Genomic DNA, 9,622 nt, shown 5'->3' with positions numbered 1-9,622 from the left:
GGCTAAAGAACTTAAGATTATAAACCGGATAATCTTTTAAAAAGTTCTTCAAGATACATTAGTAAAACATTTTGGTTTTGTGGGTCTGGGGCCTAGGTAGTATTCCTGCCCTATAACTAATATAATATTATAAATTACCAAATTTCTTTCCCTTCTTTTTGTTTAAATTGTCACACATTTACATGAACAATTGCAGATCACAGAAAAATATTAAAAATCATTAAAAACTGGAAAATGATAGGACCAAAATAGTGGCCCAGCTCACTTTCAATAAAATACTAAACAAAGTACAAGCCAATGAAATTCAGGTAAATTTAAATGATCACCATCTCCATCTAGTTTATTTTACTGTAATCCTGCAAAGTACTTTGTTATTAGAATATCTCAATACATGAAATGTGAAACAAACAAGCCTAATAAGAAAACTTATATAAAAATCTTAAAAGATGCTGAAAAAGCATCTGATAACTTTCAACATAATTTTTTTCTTCTTTATTTTTCTCGAATCAGATGGGTAATGTACAAATGTCATAACAAGATATGAGGGAGGCACATCTCATGCCTAAGCATAAAATCCTAATCATCAAGTTTACAAATCACAAAAGGATCTCAACATAATTTTTTTGAGGGGAAAACATACTAGAAAACTAGGAATAAATATGTAATTCTTCAACATGATCTCAAAAAACATTTATCTTAGTGGTTACACATTAGAAGCCTGTCTATCAAAATCAGAAACATGAAAATTACATGCATCACTGCTATTACAAAGTTATGGTAATGATTTTCTAGAAATTATGGCTGATTCAATAAGACATGAAACAAAAACAGAAGTCTAAGCGCTTTGCCATTTGTAGCACTCACTACGTTTGTAATTAAATAATGATTATATGGTCACTTGTCATCTCCCTTGTAAAAGCATAAGCTCCATAAGAACAGGAACTAGGTCTGTATTATTTATTAAGGAATCTCAATGCCCAGAAAAATACCTTTTACAAGAATGTATGAAATAGATATTTATTAGATGAATGAAGCAGAACTTCAGGGTGTGGCTTAGTAAGAAGGTTAGCAAATCCTCTCCCCAAAAGCAACTGCCAAGCTAAGCAAAAATGACAAAAACAACTATGTCTATGCTCTTGGAATCTGCCAAAGGCAGAGCCAATTGGAGAAGCTTTTATGCTTGAAAACCTGTGGCATTGTGAATATTAGTGGGAGCTTAGGGCATTTTGTACTGGGACAACTCGAAAGCTCCTGCCAGCCTGGCTGACATGGATGTTTTGTGAGAGCGGAACAGGCTGTGACAACTAGAAGTTTGCTACCATGGTCATACTGGGAACACTTGATTTGGAGAGGTGGGCCATGCCCATGCAGCAATGTCAGTAAAAGTGACAGTCTTGGCAAAGAGTCAGTGGAATCGACCAGTGATTTTTCTAATCTGAGGTTTTTGTTGGGACAAGCATAGTATCAGCTAAGGCTATACATATCCACGACAGAGACCAAGATGGTCCAAGCCCCTCTACAAACTACTGGCCAACACTGAGGTTGCACACACAGAGAAGATGTGCAAAAGAGCCTGGTGGGAAGAAAAATCTGGAGGAAAATTGAAAACAGCCTGAAGTTTGTACTCTTCCTGCATAGAAATCCATCAACAGAGAACAGAAACCTTATTGGCTCAAGTGTTTTGAGTATAGCATCTGCCCAATCATTGGCTGACCACTATGCTACACAGAAAGAAGAAAGACCCCTCATAAGTCCAACATAAAAACAACAATAACTTAAAAAAAAAAAAAAGGAACAGAGACGTAAGCAGCCATTGGGAAAACCAGTTTCACAGATTTGGCCCAGGCAAGCTACTCAACAAACAAAACAACAAAAACAAATGTCAGGAAAGAAAACCATGACCCAGAGTTGCTGTATTATCAAAGTGTCTAAATTCTCTTTCTTTCTTTTTCTTTTTCTTTCTTTCTTTTTTTTTTTTTTTTTTTTTGAGACAGAGTTTTGCTCTTGTTGCCCAGGCTGCAATGAGATTCTCCTGCCTCAGCCTCCTGAGTAGCTGGGATTATAGGCATGTGCCACCACGCCTGGGTAATTTTGTATTTTTAGTAGAGATGAGGTTTCTCCGTGTTGGTCATGGCTTGTCTCGAACTCCTGACCTCAGGTGATCCGCCGGCCTTGGCCTCCCAAAGTGGTGAGATTACAGACGTGAGCCACAGCGCCCGGCTCTAATTTTCAATAAACAACGTTTTGGGATACACAAAGAAATGGGACTCATATCCAAGTGAGGGGGGGAAAAAGCAGTTAGTAGAAACTGAATCTGAGTGTCTCATTTGCATCCTCTGCCTTCCCCAGCTTTTCTTGATCTGACCTCTGCAAACCAGCCTTCCTTGGTAGGTAGAGTTAGACAGTGTAGGAGACAGAGGCACAGAGGCACAGAGGAAAGAAGCAGGTTTCTCTCTCCTCTGCTTTGGGCTGTGTCTCTGGCCACATCTCCTATAAGGTTCCAGTCTCACTGGAAAGCCCTAGCTGTTATACCAGCTTTTCCTTTTGTCATTCTGGCCCTAGAGATGGTAGGGCTGCTTGATGTTGTTATCTCTGGGTTTCCCTACCAACTCATTTGCTCTTTATCTCTTCTAATTCCTTTGTAGCAATTTCCCTACATTAAATTCCTTCTCAATAGTCAAGCAATCACCTATTGATAGACATTTGTGTCATTTCCATTCTTTTCCTATCTAAAAAAATGCTTTAAAGAATAGCCATGTGCATGCATGTTTTTATACTTTTGCAAGTGTCTATTTGGGATAGATTCTTAGAATTGAGATTGTTGATTCAAAGAGTAAATGCACATGTCTAAGCAGCTTAAAGAGGCATTATTGTTTCAAGCCAAAAATATCTTCTTTAAATATAGTTTTCTTAAAAAGAAAGTAATTAAGAGAGAGCTTTGAAATAGCAAGACAAATTAATCTCTTTGGGAACAAAAGTATAATGATAAAAAAAAAACTTCTGACTGTCCAGAAGAAGTAGCCTCCCATGCAGGTGGAATGAAGAGAGGAGGGAAAAGATTGCTCTTGATTCATCTTTAGTGAGGAGTGAGGAGGTTTGCCTGGGAAGAGATGGAGAGGCCATTTTTGAAAGAAGCAGCCATGTGAGGCATAGCGTATGCTTGGCACTGTACAATTAGGGCGATAGCATCTTTTGATGCATAATCTGTCGCCTTGGCTAATCAGAATCACTGAACCCCATTTAAGATGGAAAGTGGAATACTGAGTGAATTCTTACGTCAAAAGTTGGGTAAAGATAAGTCACACCCTCTGATCCATTTAAGAATACTTAGCAGGTGATTCCAAAGACTGAGCTACTGAAGTCCCCATGTTACTTATCCCAGGGGGATATACAAAAACAGAGACAAGAATTAAGGAAGTAGCTCTACAAGACAGCAGAATTGCCCTGATTCTCTAGAGATGTTTCTGCATAGAGCATGGCCACAACCCTAGGAACTGTAGTCTTCCCTGTATCCCAACTGGGGTTAAAAAGAAAAAGAACAAAAACTAGGAGCAGGGGAAAGGAAATTTGGTTTCTAGGGGTAAGGCACAGAAGCAACACTAAAGCCCTCTGCTGTCTGTCTCCCTTTTACTCCACCCTAAGGATCAGACCTAAATAAAAGTTGAATCCAAAGGCCTTTGGGATCATAATTCTAGTGAGGGAAGCTTGCAAGGGGGAAATGGTCTCTGTATGGACATTATTTGCTTTATTCAGTTCTTCCGCTCCACAGCGTTATTTGCTTAACACTATAGGATTCTAGTTATTTTCTTTCAGCACTTAAAGATATCACTCCATTATCTTCTTTTTTCTTGGCAGCTCATCAATGCCTTCAAACAGATGGTTTTTGTGTTTTATCTGGTTTTTCTTGTTTTCTTGGCAGGAGCATTGTTCTATAGCAAGCTACCCCATCAGAATTGCAAGTCAAAGCCTCCACTCTTAATTATTGAAAATGTATATGCGTTAATATCTAGTATTATAGATCCCTGTTCCAGTTTTGTTTTAAAAAATTTATAAACTATTATTGCCTATTTACCCACATGAACTTTAGCATCTCAGTATTGTACACCTTCCCATTACTAATTCTATCAAATGTACACGTTTATTTGTAGACAACTTTTATGATATTGAGTATTCTGTATCCAGAAGCATGGTATCTATTTTTATTAAATAGACAATTTAATAACAGACAATTTAACAGAACACTGTTAAACCATAGTTGTCACAGTGGTTATCCTTCTTCTCTACTTCTCTTTAATGGGAATCCCCTGGAATTTTATGATAGTGTGTGCATGTTTCTCACATTAAACAAACAAAATTATCATCCTATTTCTAAAAAATTTCTGTCCAGAACTAATATTAAATTACAGCTGCCTCTTGAACGATGCTGGGATTAGCAATGCCTTACCCCCATGCAGTCTCAAATTCACACATAACTTTTGACTCCCCTAAAACTAAACTACTGATAGCCTACTGTTGACTGTAAGCCTTATGAATAACATAGTCAATTAGCACATATTTTGTATGTTATATGTACTATATATTTTATTGTTGCAATAAAGTAAGCTAGAGAAAATAAAATGCTATTAAGAAAATCATAAGGAAGAGAACATATATTTACTATTCATTAAGGGGAAATGGATCATCATAAAGATCTTTATTCTCATCATCTTTACATTGAGTAGGCTGAGGAGGAGAAAGAAGAGGTGTTGGTCTTGCTCAAGGGTAGCAGGGGTGGAAGAAAATCTCTGTATAAGTGGACTTGCACAGTTCAAACGTGTAAACTGGGTAAATTGTATATGGATGGGTTCAAGGGTAAACTGCATATGAATGTCTATTTAACATCTATTTGAATATGATTTTTCCACAATGAGATTTCACCTTACACCTGTTAGAATGGATACTATAGATACACACACACACACACACACACACACACAGATGTATATATAAAAAAAAGTAAGTGTTCGTAAGGATATGGAGGAAAGGGAATCTTTGGACACTGTTGGTAGAAATGGAAATTGTTGTAGCCACTAAGGAAAACACTACGGAGGTTCCTCAAAAAATTACAAAAAATTAAAAATAGAACTACCATATAATCGTGCAATTTCACTTCTGGGTATACATCCAAAGGAACTGAAGTCAGGATTTTAAAAAGACATCTGCATTCCCTTGTTTATTCCCACATTATTCACAATAGCCAAGATATGGAAGCAGTCTAAATGTCCATCAACAGATGAATGGATAAAGAAAATTTGGTGTATAAATATATGTGCTTTTGGTCTATGGCACTATGGTCTGAATGTTTGTGTGCCTCAAAATTCATAGGTTGAAATCCTAACCATCAAATATTAGAAGGTGGGAACTTTGGTAGGTCATCAGATCATGAGGGCAGACTCCTCATAAGTTGGATTAGTAGGATTAGTGCCCCTATAAAAGAGACCCCAGAGAAATTCATCGCCCTTCTTCTCCTGAGGTTACAGTGAAAAAATGACACTTACCAGGCATCAGATTTGCTGGCACCTTGATCTTGAACTTTCCTGACTCCAGAACTGAATGAAATAAATTCCCATTGTTTATAAGCCACACAGTATTTTGTTATAACAGTTCAAACAGACTGAGACAGTGGAATATAATTCAGCCTTAAAAAGAAAGAAATCCTGTTATTTATGACAACACAGATGAACCTGGAGGACATTATGCTAAGTGAAATTAGCCAGACACAGAAGAACAAATACTACATGATATCACTGATATGATGAATCTAAAATGGTCAAACTCATAGAAGCAGAGAGTAAAGTGGTGGTCCCCAGGGGCTGGGGTGAGGGGTAAATTAGGAGGCAGTAGTCCAAGGGTACAAGATGTCCCTTGTATAAGGTGAATAGGTCCTAGAGATCTACTTGAAAAAGTGTAATGTCTGCAATTAACAATACTGTATTGCATACTTTTGCTAAGAAAGTAAATTTTATGTTGTGTTCTTATCACAAAAGATAATAGATACTTTTGCATAATTTTGTATACAATACTATATTGCAAAATTTTGCTAAAATGCTAAATTTTGTATTAAGTGTTCTTAGCACAATAATAAATAAATAAAGAGGGCAGGAAGAAACCTTTGGAGGTGATGGATGTTTTTGGATGAAAAACATGCATTTCTAGTAAAATGTTTCTCAAATTTGACTGTGTATCAGAACCTCCTGGAAGTTTCGTTAAAACACAAATTAGTGTTGATGTAGGATTTTTCTCAGTCTCTTTCTCAGGTGGAGACCTCCAGCTGGCAATGCCCCTGTCTGGGCCTTACTCAGGCCCTGGCTCACTGCAGGAGATGCGCCATCCACTCAGCATGCTTGGCAGAGTCCAACCTGCACTCTGGCGCAGATTCCACAGTGGCTGCAACTGCACACTCAGCCCATGGTGAGAGGTGGTGTGTGAGCAAGAGAGTGCAGGGTTCAGCTGGCCTCTCCAAGTGCTGGCACAGAGGTGGGCTCTGTGTGGTGCTTGTGGCTGGAGCAGGCATGTCACAAGCCACTCCCATAGTGGACTCTGGTGTCCAGACAAGGGGAATACAGTGGCACCCAGGCTGGGGTGCCCTTGACCCTGAAGCCTCAGAGGGGGTGTTACAGCATGATAATTAGCTCTTTTAGTCCCATCATCTGCAGCATGATGAACAACAGCATGTTAACAGCTCTGTCAGCCCCTTAACCTGCTCTGGTTCATGGCTCCAGGGTTGGTTCATCCCCACCACTGCTTTCTGTCATGTGGGGCAGTTGCCCTCCACTGGTGAGGGCAGAGGGCTACAGTTGTTACAGCCTTCTGTGTACCCGCATTCGCCAGGTCCCAAGTTCTTGTACTGCATCCAAGAAGAATGAGGTCACGCTGGCAATTGAAGAGTGAGGAGGGTGGAGAAGAATTTTACTGAGCAATGAAACAGTTCTCAGCAGAGGGTGAACATGAGGGTGGTCCCTTACCTGAAATCGGGTGGTTTCTCTCTCAGTGTGTCTGGGTCCAGGGCTTTTATGGGCTCAGAATGGGGAGTGTGTGCTGATTGGTTTGTGAGTACGTGAAAAATTTTAAAACAAAGGCACCACTCAAAGGTGGGCATGACAGTGTAAAAAACCAATTAGGGAAAGTTAAGTATGTAAAATAGGTGAAGGGTAGGGAGCATTCAGAGGAAAGTGCACCAAATGGGAAGACAGGTTCTCAATTCAGTCTGTGAATTTGACTTGTAGCTTGGTTTCAGGTTTGGCTTCAGGCATTTGGCTGCCTCCTGCCACTATCACTGTTCTCCATTCCCAGAGTTTCTGACTCAATGCTCTGGGGTTACAACCTGAGAAGTTGCATTTCTTTTTTTTAAATTTAATTTAATTTAATTTTAAGTTCCAGGATACATGCACAGGACATGCAGGTTTGTTATATAGGTAGGCGTGTGCCATGGTGGTTTGCTGCACCTATCAACCCATCACCTAGGTATTAAGCCCCGCTTGCATTAGCTCTTCATCCCAATGCTCTCCCTTCCCTCACCTCCCTCACCCCAAAGGCCCCAGTGTGTGTTGTTCCCTCCATGTGTCCATGTGTTCTCATTGTTCAGCTCCCACTTGTAAGAGAGGAAATGCAGTGTTTGATTTCCTATTCATGCATTAGTTTGCTGAAGATAATGGTTTCCAGCTCCATCTATGTTTCTGCAAAAGACATGATCTCATTCCTTTTTATGAATGCATAGTATTCCATAGAGTATATGTACCACATTTTCTTTATCCAGTCTCTATCTTTGTTGGACATTTAGGTTGATTCCCTGTCTGCTATTGTGAATAGTGCTGCAATGAACATACGTATGCATGTATCTTTATAATAGAATGATTTATATTCCTTTGGGTATACACCCAGTAATGGGATTGTTGGGTCAAATGTTATTTCCGGTTCTAGGTCTTTGAGGAATCATCACACTGTCTTCAACAATGGTTGAACTAATTTACATTCCCACCAACAGTGTGAAAACATTCCTATGAAAAGTTGCGTTTCTAACAAGTTTATGGAGGTACTGATGCTGCTGGTGTGGGAGCAGTACTTTCAGAACCACTGTCTAGATTCTAAATATAAATTCCTAAGTTTAACTTAAGAATAAATTGAAAACCAAAAACCTAAATGTAAGAGCTAAACCTATAAAACTCTTAGAAAAAAACAGGGATAAATCTTTGTGACATGCAAACTGCCAAATAAAACGTTAGCAGGTTGAATTAAAACAAACAAAAAAAAACACTCCAAGGATTGATGAACATTTTGTTTAAATAATTCGTGACATTCATTGATCAGATAAGAAAAGAAAACTATACAAACATCCCATTAGATGCCACAAAAAGTTGTTTGAAGCTTTTGAGAGAAAATGATAGGTGAGAATTTGGAGATAGCAAGTGGAAACTGTTTTGCTAACCAATTTGGCTATTCAAGGAAAGATAATCTAAGAGTTGAAGGAGGATGCAGGATCAAGGGACAAAGTGTGTGTGTGTGTGTTTGTGTGTGTTAGATGAGACATACTCAAACACATTAATAGGCTAATTTGGAAGTGGCCACTAGAAAGGGGAAATCCGAATATACTATAGAAGCTATTGATGGAGGAAGATTCTAGAGGAAATGAAAGGGTCTCAAGAACGGAACTTGAACAACAGATAGGCTCACTCAACAGGGAAGGGAGTAAGAATGGGTGATTTCAGATTGAGAAAATTCAAAGTTGTTCGCATTCATTTTTCCTATTAAAAAAATGAAAAAAAAAATGAAGCAGGAGGTGAAATCAGGTAAGAAAAAGTTTGGAGGCTGAATTTGGCTGTTAGCAATTCAGTGGTGGCCTTCAAGATGAGTTGCCGTGGACTGATGGTGGCCCAGAATCCAGTAAGCAAAGAAGTGACTGGGGAGAGGTTGGGGAAATTGCTGGGGGCCTGTGGGGCGGGGAGCAGGTGAGAATGTGGCAACAAGTGCAAATTTTTCTTCCAAAGATGAAGACTAAAAGGGTGATAGGGAGTTAGAGTGACAGCAATATTTCAAAAGAAAACTCCTCAAATTTTAAGACAATTTCTGAGTATTCAAGAAAGCCATACACTGGGAGAGAAGATGTCATTAACTGACACGAGATGCAATGTGTTGTTTTGTTTGTTAACGAAGCATCAGGCATTGCATTGTAAAGGCACAATAAACTAGAAATTACATGTCTGTCATCCAAAGGAAAGAAAAATTGACACCAGGACTCCAGTAAGTACAGAAATGTAAAAGCTTAGGGTTTCTGAGCTTTCCATTCAAATCAAGGCTTTTTAAAGGCTGAATGCAGCTCCTCATTCTCCATAATAATCACCTCCACTTAGCCCTGTTCTACAATCCATAAAATGGGCTTCTCTGAATAGACCAAAAAAGAACAAAACAGACTTTTGAAAGTTACATCTAGAAGTTTTGATTTAGCAAGCAATCTGGCTAGCAGGCCCAAATGCAGCATTTTTCAACTTTCTGCTAAAAAGCCTGTGAAGACATAAGAGGAAAAAAAGACAACAATTTCATCAACTGGGAGTGAAAATTAATCTATCACAAAGATCTTAGAGTGATA

The 9,622-nt window shown here is 38.8% G+C and overlaps 1 non-coding gene across 1 annotated transcript; it reads right to left on the bottom strand.

Annotated features, from left to right (window-relative positions):
* Positions 1-504: 504 nt before the first annotated feature.
* On the bottom strand, positions 505-608 carry LOC126934564 (small nucleolar RNA U13). The gene has a single exon (XR_007719027.1). It is a non-coding gene; the product is annotated as a small nucleolar RNA U13 (small nucleolar RNA).
* Between the last annotated feature and the right edge of the window lie 9,014 nt (positions 609-9,622).

This window comes from Macaca thibetana, chromosome 13 (genome assembly GCF_024542745.1).
Source record: "Macaca thibetana thibetana isolate TM-01 chromosome 13, ASM2454274v1, whole genome shotgun sequence".
Classification (NCBI taxonomy): domain Eukaryota; kingdom Metazoa; phylum Chordata; class Mammalia; order Primates; family Cercopithecidae; genus Macaca; species Macaca thibetana.
This window is presented reverse-complemented; position numbering and strand designations above follow the sequence as displayed.